Consider the following 12856-nt stretch of genomic DNA (forward strand, 5'->3'; position numbering starts at 1 on the left):
AGCTGGTATATGAGATTTAGTGACCCTGTTTATATCAGTAAATGCATCAGGTAACTGATTTGCAATTTCTTGTAGATGTATTATTTTTTGAACCTCTGTCTCACTTTGTTTTGATCTAGGGTTTAGGTGTAACAATGATGGCACACACCATGATATATCTCTTTCTTGCTTTTTCATTTCTCCCCTTAATACCGGGAACATTGTCTCGTTAAAATGGCAATCAGCAAAACATGCTGTAAATACATCACCTGTTAAAGGTTCAAGGTATCTTATGATGGAAGACGTTTCATATCCAGCATATATTCCCAACCTTCTTTGGGGACCCATTTTTGTGCGTTGTGGCGGAGCAATAGGAACATACACAGCACACCCAAAAATTCTAAGATGAGAGATATTTGGCACATTTCCAGAAACAAGTTGTGTGGGAGAGTATTTATGATTTGCACTTGGTCTCACACGGATTAATGATCCAGCATGCATAATTGAATGACTGTAGGTTCCCGCGCGGGGCGTCGCCGATCGATACGAGATCCGCACGAGGTCTAGGAGTGCGGAATCCTCCTAGACTCGTTTATTGGTGTAGAAGACGAAGAACACGATTACACACAAACACATACACGAACAAACACACAAACGGGATAAACAAATCTGCAGATCTTTTATATAATAACCGAAACTCGTTACAAACCAAACACGAAAACAAATGACGGCCGACCCGAGGTGAGCTCTACCTCGGGTCGTCCCACACGACTCTCTCTCTCGGTTTCTCTCTAGCTACTTGAACTTAACACACAAAACTCTTAATTTCTGGATTCCCAAACCTAAACAAGACACACACACATATATATAAACTTTGCGGGCTTGGGCCTGTAGGCGAAGTTGTTACAACTTCGCCTATGGCGAAGTTGCTCTAACTTCGTACTTCCACAACGCTGAACAGAATTGCATAGCGACGGTCACAAAACATGCACCAACAGACTCCCCTTTGACCGTTGCTCTCAATTCTAACAAACACAAAAGATCATCTGTTACAAAACATGCACCAACAGACTCCCTCTTAACTGATGATCTTCTGTTTGCTCTTCAATCAGCCGTGTCTGAAACTGTCTTGTAGCTTCACAAATCTACCAATCACCCAACGTCTTCCATATCAGATCTCCCCTTCAGTGTAAGCTTCTCCGACAATATAGATTGAGGTCTTTGAAATGCATGCATCCCCGTGCCTAATTGATCATCTCAACCAATCACGTGAAGTCCTTCTGACTTCACCAACACGTGAAGTTCTTCTAACTTCACCAACACGTGAAGTTGGGCTCCCTCCACAACTTCACCAACACGTCGGCATACGATAAGGTTTAATCTTCAACTACTCAACATCAAGTGATCAATTTCATCACAAAACCACCTTGACAGAATCTAACACACATGACCATTAATTAATCCGAAGCATCTTCAATCACCAGGGATAACGATCAAGAACATAAACACTTTAATTCCCGATTAAATCCAACTTGTTCCAAAATTTTCACTTTAATAAATAAGCATCACGTTTCAGGATCCAATTCTCGAACGCCTTAAAAATAACATAAATAATATGCTCCGATCGCAATCCAGTAATGACAAAAACCTTCAGTTCAATTTGACTTTCTTCAGTTGGTCAACCTCGAACAACAACAATTTCATTGCCCACAAACACCCAAATATGTGTCAATATCCAGTTTCAATCAATATCCCATTCACAAACTCAACTCCATATCCAGAGTTGACACGTATTTGTTCACACGTAAGACCAAGAGATAACAAGTTTCACTCGTTGACGGAACAACGTCTTCGGTCTCACAATAATCGTGTACACCTGGCCATACAGACAAAAATTTCAAACACCTTTTTTTCTTTCCTTTTTTTTTTTTCTTTAACTTCGCCTGTCCATAACTTCGCCTGGCTAAAACTTCGCCTGTCAATAACTTCGCCTGGCAATAACTTCGCCTGGCAATAACTTCGCCTGATAAAACTTCGCCTGATATAGGCGAACTTGTGAGGTAGGCGCAGTTGTGAATAACTTCGCTTAACCTTATATCTTCGCCTAAACCCTAAAATTTAAGCAACAACTTCGCCTGAACCCAATAACTTCGCCTGCGGCGCTGATCGGCCAGAAACGCATCAGAAACATGCCAGAAACACCAAAACGCAGATCTCGAACCATAGCATAAGAGCCTAAGGCTCTGATACCACTTGTAGGTTCCCAGCCGGATCTACACGAGATATCTCGTTCTACGTAGGTGCGGAATCCCTACGTAAGACGTTACGAGCGTAGAAGACGATACGAGTTAACACAATCGAACACACGTTACAATAAACAAATACTCGTTATATTGCAACCTTAAACACGTGATATCAATCACTGATTACAGGACTCTCTGACTCGTAAACTTGAATAATAAAACTTCTTATTGATTAAGCCGTAACCTAATCAATATATATCACGACAACTTCGCCTGGCATGTTCAGGCGAAGTTGTCCCTAACTTCGCTTGTCTAACAAGTTCGCCTATATCAGCGAACTTGTTAGCTAACTTCGCTTACATCAAATACAAAACATTACAAACTCGATTACAGACACTAGACACTGAACTACTGACATCATGCACCAACAGATAATTGTAGGTTCCCAGCCGGATCTACACGAGATATCTCGTTCTACGTAGGTGCGGAATCCCTACGTAAGACGTTACGAGCGTAGAAGACGATACGAGTTAACACAATCGAACACACGTTACAATAAACAAATACTCATTATATTGCAACCTTAAACACGTGATATCAATCACTGATTACAGGACTCTCTGACTCGTAAACTTGAATAATAAAACTTCTTATTGATTAAGCCGTAACCTAATCAATATATATCACGACAACTTCGCCTGGCATGTTCAGGCGAAGTTGTCCCTAACTTCGCTTGTCTAACAAGTTCGCCTATATCAGCGAACTTGTTAGCTAACTTCGCTTACATCAAATACAAAACATTACAAACTCGATTACAGACACTAGACACTGAACTACTGACATCATGCACCAACAGACTCCCCCTTGGCAGTAGCTTCATCTCTTTATCTTCAAGCACGTGTCTGGTAATCTTCAACAATCTTGAATCTTCATCTTTAAGCATTCACTCCTTCTCGTACACATACCGAAACAACTCTTTGATATTTCCTCGCTTTGTCTTTCCAAGCAGGAATATAAAAGATTTTCTTCTCATTCAGCACCTGCAGATCAGCTCGAGACAGGTTCACTAGATGCATCGGATCATAGACTCTCAGCAGCTCTTGTTCATCTTCATCTTCCATCACTGCTTCAGCTGTCTCACAATCTACATACCACCACTTCAACTCTTTGAGCACATCCTTGGGCATTTGTTTCATCGGCACTTCTTTCAAACACCGGATCGGTTTATACTTCATAATCATCCAAGGCTTGCCATCTGCTCTCAACCCTCTATCTTTATCTTTGATAAGTTTACCCTTCTGTGGTTTCAGCAGCTCGAACTTCTTTTCCTTTATACTCTCCTTCCATACTATCTTCCCGATGACTCTAGCCATATTATCATCACTTCGATTTATCAATCCCAATCTGGCTAAGTCTTTTACTTCACATTCTGGCAGTGTGTTCAACGATCTCAACATTCTTTTGAAGTACTGAATACCATCATATCTCTTAATCACGAAGAGCCTCAACTGCTCATCGTATATCCAGCAAATAATCCCTTTTCTCGCTTCAGCATAGCCTCTAATGTTGTAAGTCTTCTTAAACATAGTAGGGACCACTGGTTTCTTCGTTTTGACGAACCACTGAGCATAGCCTTCTTTCCATCTAGGCTGCTCTTCCCATTCAGTCTCATCATTTCCCATATCTTTACTCATATCTGCGTTATCGACTTCTGGAATCTCATGCTCTACATTCTTTTCTACTATCTCTCCCTCTTCTATCTCATCATCAATCACAATCTGTTCACCAATCTTCTCTATCTCATCACTCGGTAATACATCATCATCACACATAAAGTCATCATCCATCTCCTCAACCTCCACTACCACCACATCATCACCACCAGCTGCAGTTGTCGACTCCCCCTGAGTTGTGGAAGTCCCAAGAGCTTGTACAGTTCTTGGCAACTCACCACCTGCACCTTTCGATGCATTGGGATCATCGTCTCGATAATTTCTCCTCTTGATCCTCAACTCATTGCCTTTACAGCTCATCTCCCCCTGAGATGCCAAGAACTCCTTCAGAGCATCTATGATTTTTCCATGTTCTACCAGCAGGGACGACTGCATCTGATTCTCTGCAACTAGGCGTTGAATAGCCTGGGTCTGGATAAGATTAATCCTTGACTGCTCTGCCACGACCCGTTCAAGTGCTGCTATTCGTTCTGAGTCTGATAAGGTTGCATCGAAATCAAACCTCAGATGTGATATATCTTGAGTGTACTGAGGAGGGATTGCCGATGTATCCGTGACCTCAGAAGTAGACGTAACCGCAGGTGGTATCGTCACCGATAACCCTGCAGTGGCCACAACCGTCGACTCAATAAAATGTGCCACCACCTCCGTTGGAGTAAGAGTTGGAGGTGGCAACGATACGATTTCCGGAGCCGAAAGTTGAAATGAAGTGAGTGGGAGGCCAAATGAGATCCATGTGAAGTAGGTCTAGGGTACTGACTATTGAGTTAACCTTCTTGGTGCGATGGGATTTATTGTGTTGCTTTCCCTTTTTGCACGATAAGCATTGATCTTCAAAGTTGAAATTCTTCAAGGGAACACCCAGCACAAGCCCATTCTTGACAAGGTAGTTCATTTTTCGAAGATGAATATGCCCCATTCTCCTATGCCATAATTCGGACTCCGATTCAGTTGCTTTCGACAGAAGACACGATTCTTCTGTGGTCATCTCAGTCGACCTCATGTCCATTATATACGTATTCTTTTCTCTTGGAGCCTTCATAACAATCCAATCCTCTGGTATCTTGAAACCAGGATATAGCACGATCGCTTCATTCTTGGTGAAATGCACGGTGTAGTCTTTGTCACAAATCTGCGAAACACTCAGCAGATTGTGCTTCAGTTCTTCAACAAAATTTACTTTCTCTAACGTCATCTTTCCGTTAGTCACCGTCCCAATTCCTGTAATCCTTCCACCGCTCTCTCCAGCGAAACTCACTCTTCCTCCCTGAACAAGTTTCCAATCGTGTAACAATTTCTTGTTACCCGTCATGTGCCGGGAACAGCCGCTATCCACAACCCATTGATTGTTTGCAGCCCTGTTCAACTGTTCCTGCACGATTAAAGCAAATGATTAAAATCGGGGGACCCAAGACCTATTGGTCTTGGGTCGATACATCCCGTACCTTGGCTGTCCAAAGTTAGTATCAGAGTAGTTTCTGTAAGTCCTGAAAGGATACCTTCTTGGAGATTGACTATGAGGCCATCCAAACCTTCTAGAATTAAATGAATTATTTCTCATGATTTGGTTGTTAACGTGGAAAAACTGAGGTTGATTTCTTTGAAAACCTGGATTAGTCCAATTTCTGAACTTTGAAGAGTTTTCATTTTTACCATTATAGTGATTAGTTCTATTCTCAGTTTTTGAAGGTCTCACACCTCTGAATCTCCGCTTCAGAGGGCAATCAGTAATTAGGTGTCCTAATTGATTACATCTGAAACAACTCCTGTGTTCAACTTTCTTTTCAACAGTTGTTTTAGATGATGAGGCTGCATTACTGCCCGTTTGTCTCACATATGGTGGAACATACGGGTTTAGTGGAGATTTCTTTCCAGTTGTTTTATTTTTCTCTCCACTTTTTGGTAATACTGCCTTTTCTTTTGTCTCACTCGACTCTGATGACTTGTCCGAGTTTGATGAGACAGGACTAGGAGCAGAAATTTTAACACTTGAAACAGGCTTACTTGTTTCGCCTTTACTAACTTCTGGTTCTTTACTAGTAACCTTAACCGGAACTGTCTGACTATAATCAACATCAACAGATTTCTGATTACTAGGATCATAAGTGTAATTATGATTGTACGGTGGCGGAACTTCATGATATCCAATTCCTCCCCTTTTAACTGGGGAACCTTGATCACTAACGAGGTGATCAAGTATAGCGGTGGAATTTCTAAATTTCTCAAGTTTCCTGTTAAGTTCCACCACTTTCACCTGGTGATCAGCTATCTGTTTATCCCTTTCAGCTATTAGTTTGGTTTTTTCTTCTAACACTTCATAGCTCAGATCAATTACTTTAATTTTTTCAGCTAGATTTGCTTTAAGACTTCTAATATCTTTTTCACTAGCTTTTATTTTTACTTTATAACTATTTTCTCTAGCTTTAGTGAAATGATGTTCTTCTTTTAAGTTTTTAAATTGAGCATCCAAACTAACATACTGATCAGCTATAGTTGTCAATTGTTCAGACAGATTTTCACACTTAGTGCAAGGGAGTTTAGTACTTACCTCGGTGAGCTGATCTTTCACATCTGCCATACAAGATTCATTTTGAGCCTCTGCCATGTAAGCTTCACTTTCACCAGTCACTTCCTCAGTATCTGCAGTTTCGATGTTCGCCATATTGGCCTGTTCGAACACTTCTTCAACATGCAGATTCCAGTTATATTCCCCATTCTGTCTGGAAATCATGGCTCTATTATCATTACCACCCCCATTCTGGTGTGTCGACCTGTTCTGACTACGCTCAACTCTTTCATTCGTGCACTCCTTCGCAAAGTGGCCATTTTGTTGACAGTTGTAACAGCGCACCTTTGACTTGTCGAACCCTGGTCGTTCACCAACAAACTTCCTACCTGTCTTCTTCATAAACCTCTTAACCCTTCTCACAATCATCGCCATCTGCCACTGCAGATCCATCTCTTCCAGATCATCAGCATCGATCTGATCATAATCTTCATCCAAAGTTGCAGGATCAACAATCTTACCCTGAATGTAATTTTCATATGAAGCAATGAAAGATGCATAGAGAGCAAACTGCTGTTCAGCAGATTTAACACTCATGGGCATCTTTGAGTAGTTGTTGTTCGAAACACTTGGGGAAAAACTACTTTGGGTTGCTTGAGGTTTAGAAGCATTTGATCCTCCAGCTACAAAGCACACATCACCATTCATGTTGAGAGATACATGACCTTCATGTGTTGAGTTAGCGCCCGACTCTCCCTTTGAGTAGTAAGCAGATGAATCAGACTTCGAACTTGAACTTGTATTAACTTTTGCACCATACATTCCTGGATCTTGAACCTGATCAGTAGGTGTCTCTTTTCGAACCATGTTTAGTTCAAAAGTTCGTAGCTTGTTAACTGCTGTTTCCAGGTCATAGTCAGCAAAGTCTTTGTCTTCTCTCATCAACACAGTGTACATCTCCCATTTCGGTGGGAGAGCATCAAGAAGCTTTTCAACAATTTCATCTTCTTTGTAAGCAATTGAATAATTGTTGAGTTCGGTCATCAGATGATAATATATAGTGATGATATCATCAAGTGATTCATTCTTCAAGTACTTGAAGACTGAGAATTGGGTTTTAAGTAGTTTAATCTTTGAAGCACGAATTCCCACATTACCCTCAAAACGGTTTTCAAGAGCTTCCCAAAGCTCTCTAGCAGTCTTATACTTTCTAAAGGTGTGTAGAATCTCTTGTGGAAGAGCCATAGTAATCGCAGCATGAGCTTTGCTTTCAGCCTCATACATTTTCTTCTCTTCTTCTTCCATCTCTTTGTATTTCTTTATCTGATCACGACCCTCATACTCAGCAGTAGGTGGAATGTAACCATCTTGTATGCATACCCACATCTTAGCATCTTGGTACTTGACATATTGTTCAAAACGATCTTTCCACGCTACATAATCGGTTTTCTTAAGCATCTTTGGTGCCTTTGTAGCCGAACCCGCTTCCACTTCCATCTTAACTAGTTCCGTAATGTTGATTGAAGACATCTTTCACGAAACACACAGAAACCCGAAAAATAAAAATTTTATTTTTAACAGTACTGTAGGCGAAGTTGTGGATAACTTCGCTTAAGTCTGAACTTCGCTGATTCTGAACTTCGCTTTCTTTTTAAATTCGCCTGATTTGGCGAAGTTGTAGATAACTTCGCTTAAGGTAAGCGAACTTGTGAAGTAGGCGAAGTTGTGGGTAACTTCGCTGGTAAAGGCGAACTTGAGAAGGTAGGCGAAGTTGTGGATAACTTCGTTTAACCTTATATCTTCGCTGAAACCCTACGAACAGTGATGGCAACTTCGCCTGATGAACACGATGAATATGCAGGTTAGATTTCTGGATTTTACGAGGTTTGTGAAGGTGTTATGGGTTGTTTATGATTGTAGGAGTGAGTATAACACAAAAACTCAGAAAACTCGTCCCGCGAATAGTCGAACGGAACGATTTCTACACCCGCGTGATAATCCCGAACCACACAATCGAGCAAAAGCTCTGATACCACTTGTAGGTTCCCTCGCGGGGCGTCGCCGATCGATACGAGATCCGCACGAGGTCTAGGAGTGCGGAATCCTCCTAGACTCGTTTATTGGTGTAGAAGACGAAGAACACGATTACACACAAACACATACACGAACAAACACACAAACGGGATAAACAAATCTGCAGATCTTTTATATAATAACCAAAACTCGTTACAAACCAAACACGAAAACAAATGACGGCCGACCCGAGGTGAGCTCTACCTCGGGTCGTCCCACACGACTCTCTCTCTCTCGGTTTCTCTCTAGCTACTTGAACTTAACACAAAAAACTCTTAATTTCTGGATTCCCAAACCTAAACAAGACACACATATATATATATAAACTTCGCGGGCTTGGGCCTGTAGGCGAAGTTGTTACAACTTCGCCTATGGCGAAGTTGCTCTAACTTCGTACTTCAACAACGCTGAACAAAATTGCATAGCGACGGTCACAAAACATGCACCAACAATGACCCCAAATAGAAACAGGGAGTTTTGTCCTCATTATTAATGGTCTAGCTATTAGCTGTAGGCGTTTGATCAACGACTCGGCTAAGTCATTTTGTGTGTTTACATGAGCAACAGGGTGTTCTACAACAATCCCCACAGACATGCAATAATCATCAAAAGCATGTGATGTAAATTCTCCCGCATTATCAAACCGTACTCTTTTAATGGTACAATCTGGAAAATGTGCACGTAATTTGATAATTTGAGCAAGAAATTTTGCAAAAGCAACATTACGAGTCGATAATAAAGAGATATTAGACCATCTGCTGGATGCGTCTATTAAGACCATGAAGTATCTAAATGGTCCACATGGTAGATGAATTGGCCCACATATGTCACCTTGAATTCTTTCAAGAAACATTGGTGTTTCTTTATCGAGTTTTAATGGTGAAGGCCTTGTAATTAATTTTCCAAGAGAACAAGATGTACAATGAGACATTTTATCTATTTTGTGGATCTTTTGACCTTTCAGTGGATGCCCATGTGTATTTTCAATGATCCTTTTCATCATTGTGGACCCTGGATGGCTTAATCTGTCATGCCATAAGTTTATGATACCAGAATCGCAACAATTTTCTTTGACTGCCATATGTGCTTGAGGCACATTTATATATGTATAATGCAAACCAGGAGCATTGGCAATTTTTTCAATATTTGACCTTTGCTTATGATACGAAAATATTTTTCATTACTAACAGTCCTTGACTGAGTATCATATCCATTATGATATATGTTTCTGAAACTCAACAAATTTCTTGTTGATTTTGGGGAAAATAAAGCATTTTCTATTTTGAGCTTTGTACCATTTGGTAATGCTAAATTAGCTTTTCCCACTCCTTCTATCAAGTTTGTAGGACCTGATATTGTATTGATGATCCCTTTTGTTGGTTTCAGTTTATAAAAATATTTTTTAGATCTAAGTATAGTATGCGTGGCTCCACTATCCGCTATACATATATCTTCTTCATTTGTTTGATCTTGTGCTCCGGTGATTTTCATTTTAAATCTTGAAAAATATTAAGAAAAATAATAAGTGTATAACGAAGATATATGATATTTTAATAAGAACTTTATTTAATTGAAACACAAGTAGTACATGAAAGAGGAACTACATAATTAAAGATAATGAGAACACACTTAATAATTGCATCTAATTATCGTAGTCAAGTAACTTTGTTTCAAAGTTCCACCTCAAAGTCTTCAATGCTCAGCTCAGCATTGATATTATTAAAGTTATCAACATGGTTCACTTCTTTCTCTTTTCCTTTTAGGGAGGCTTGGTACAGTTCACACAGATGTGGAGCTGTGCGACAAGCCTTTGCCCAGTGGTTTGTACTTCCACATCTAAAACATGAAGTGCCATTGTTTTCGGACCTACCAGATTCATTCCATTTATTTTGGTGGTTGGAATTGGTATTGTGTGGGACATGATAATTATTGGCTCTCTGGTTACGACCACGGCCACGACCACGACCGTAAGAATTATTGTTCCATTTGAATGAAAGCTTACGATCATTAAAATGTCTTTTGTCAAAATGACCACGGCCTCGTCCTCGACTTTGTTCCCATTTATGACCAGAATTTTTATGAGAACTTTTGTGAGCAACATGTGCTTCTGGTATTGCTAATGAACCCGTGGGACGAGATTGATGATTTTTCATCAATAATTCATTATTTTTCTCTGCTACAAGGAGCAATGCATTTAAATCAGAGTATCTCCTAAAATTCTGCAAACGATAATGTGTTTGCAAGTTTATGTTTGATGCATGAAATGTGGAGAAAGTTTTCTTTAACTTTTCTTCCTCTGTTACGGGATACCCACAAAATTCTAGCTTTGAGCAAATTCGGCATAAAGCAGAGGTGTAATCATTTACTCTCTTAAAATCTTGGAACCTAAGACTGTTCCATTCATCTCTAGAAGTAAGAAGTAAAACTTCCCTTAGATGACCGAATCTGCTTTTCAAATCTTCCCATATCATATATGGGTTATCATAATTAAAATACTCATGCTGTAGTAATTCATCAATATATTTATGGATGAAAACATCAGCTCTTGCTTTATCCTGGTCAGAGCAATCATTGTATTCTTGGATTGTTTCTAACACATCCATAGATTTTAAATGTCTTTTGACATTTGCTGTCCAAGACATATAGTTTTCTCCAGCAATGTTGAGTGCAGGGGATTCGAGTTTTGCTATATTTGACATTTTGTTGCTAAACATAATAGAGCAAATAATAAGATAAATATTAGAATCCATATATATGTAACATCCTAAATTTTATAATATTAAATAAAGAAAGATTTCGTTGAATGGTCGGGCATTTAATAATATTAGCTAATATTAAACAAGAAATGATCATGGACTTGGATTTAATTGAGATAGTTTAAGGGTAATGGGCCTTAGGTCCATGGGCTTTAAGGAGTATAAATACTCCCTTAAACCACCCTTAAACCCTAAATCTTCATTCTTCCATCCAAATCCCTACACATTCAAAAACACACACACACCCCTACACCATAAAACTTCGGCCGAGAGTGAAGGTGAGATCCGAGCCACACAAGCATCGATTCTGGATATATTCTCGTGATACAAGATAGATTCGAGGCCTAACTTTCGTAACCAAGCTATACCGTAACCTTCAAACGCGTTAAAGGTATGTTCTCCATGTTAAAGTTTACGTTTTTATGAATGGTTAGTCTTGAGACTTAAACCCATAGCAGATCGGGCCTAAACTAGTATTAAAGTGGCAAACTTGATGTTAAAATGAACCTAACGAATCTGCGATTATGAGCGGCCCGTTAAAGAAAACCTTATTGAACGTTTTAAGCCTAAAGGTCCAAACTTTACGTATTTTCGGGTCAAACCTTATCCAAAAACGACCATAGGAATGATCGCGGGTTAGTCAAATACCATACCCATGGATTTCTCGGTAAAACGATAAGGATTTTGGGGATTAAAGATGAACAGCGGCGGCTGCTGACAACTTCGCCTACAAGCGAACTTCGCCTGCAAGCAAGTTCGCTTGCAAGCAAGTTCGCCTAGTTGATAACTTCGCCTAAGGCCAAGTTCGCCTAACTGATAAATTCGCCTATGGCCAAGTTCGCCTAACTGATAACTTCGCCTAAGGCCAAGTTCGCCTAACTGATAACTTCGCTTGGTGATAAGTTCGCCTAACTGATAACTTCGCCTGGCATATGTTCGCCTAGGGTTAACTTCGCCGATCACTGACTTCGCCTGAGTTAAGTTCGCTGAATGCTTAACTTCGCTTAATGTTAAGTTCGCTTAACACTAAGTTCGCTTACAGTAAGTTCGCTTAATGTTAAGTTCGCTTAACACTAAGTTCGCTTACAGTAAGTTCGCTTAATGTTAAGTTCGCTTAATGATAAGTTCGCTGGAGTTAGCAAATGAGAAAATAAATTAAAAACCCTCGACCCCAGCCAGGGGCTCTGCCCCTTGGACCCTGCTAGGGGCTGCCGCCCCTAGACCCCGCTGCCAGGGGCGCTGCCCCCGGACCCCCGTTCGTTGTAGGTTATATAAAGATAGAAATACAACATGAGTGGTAGTAGCTAATTGATACATGTAAATATTATACAGTTAGCCGTTCACAGCTCAAGAAGGGAATAACGATTAACGGAGAGTGTAACAGGATTCAGGTGAGTTTCTAGCCCCATTTATGTGTTATGTTTTCGGGGCTGTGTGCATACTCAATATGTTTGTTAATACACTTATCCTAAGAGATAAGTGTATGCCTTATGTGAATAAGGTGAAATGTATGAATGATTGCTTGATGGTACGTGAACGATCTTCGGATATTGCACGTACTGTCAG

The sequence above is a fragment of the Bidens hawaiensis genome, unplaced genomic scaffold (assembly GCF_021521415.1).
Source record: "Bidens hawaiensis isolate Kalapana, Puna unplaced genomic scaffold, B.hawaiensis_p1.1 tig00001575_1, whole genome shotgun sequence".
Taxonomy (NCBI): Eukaryota; Viridiplantae; Streptophyta; class Magnoliopsida; order Asterales; family Asteraceae; genus Bidens; species Bidens hawaiensis.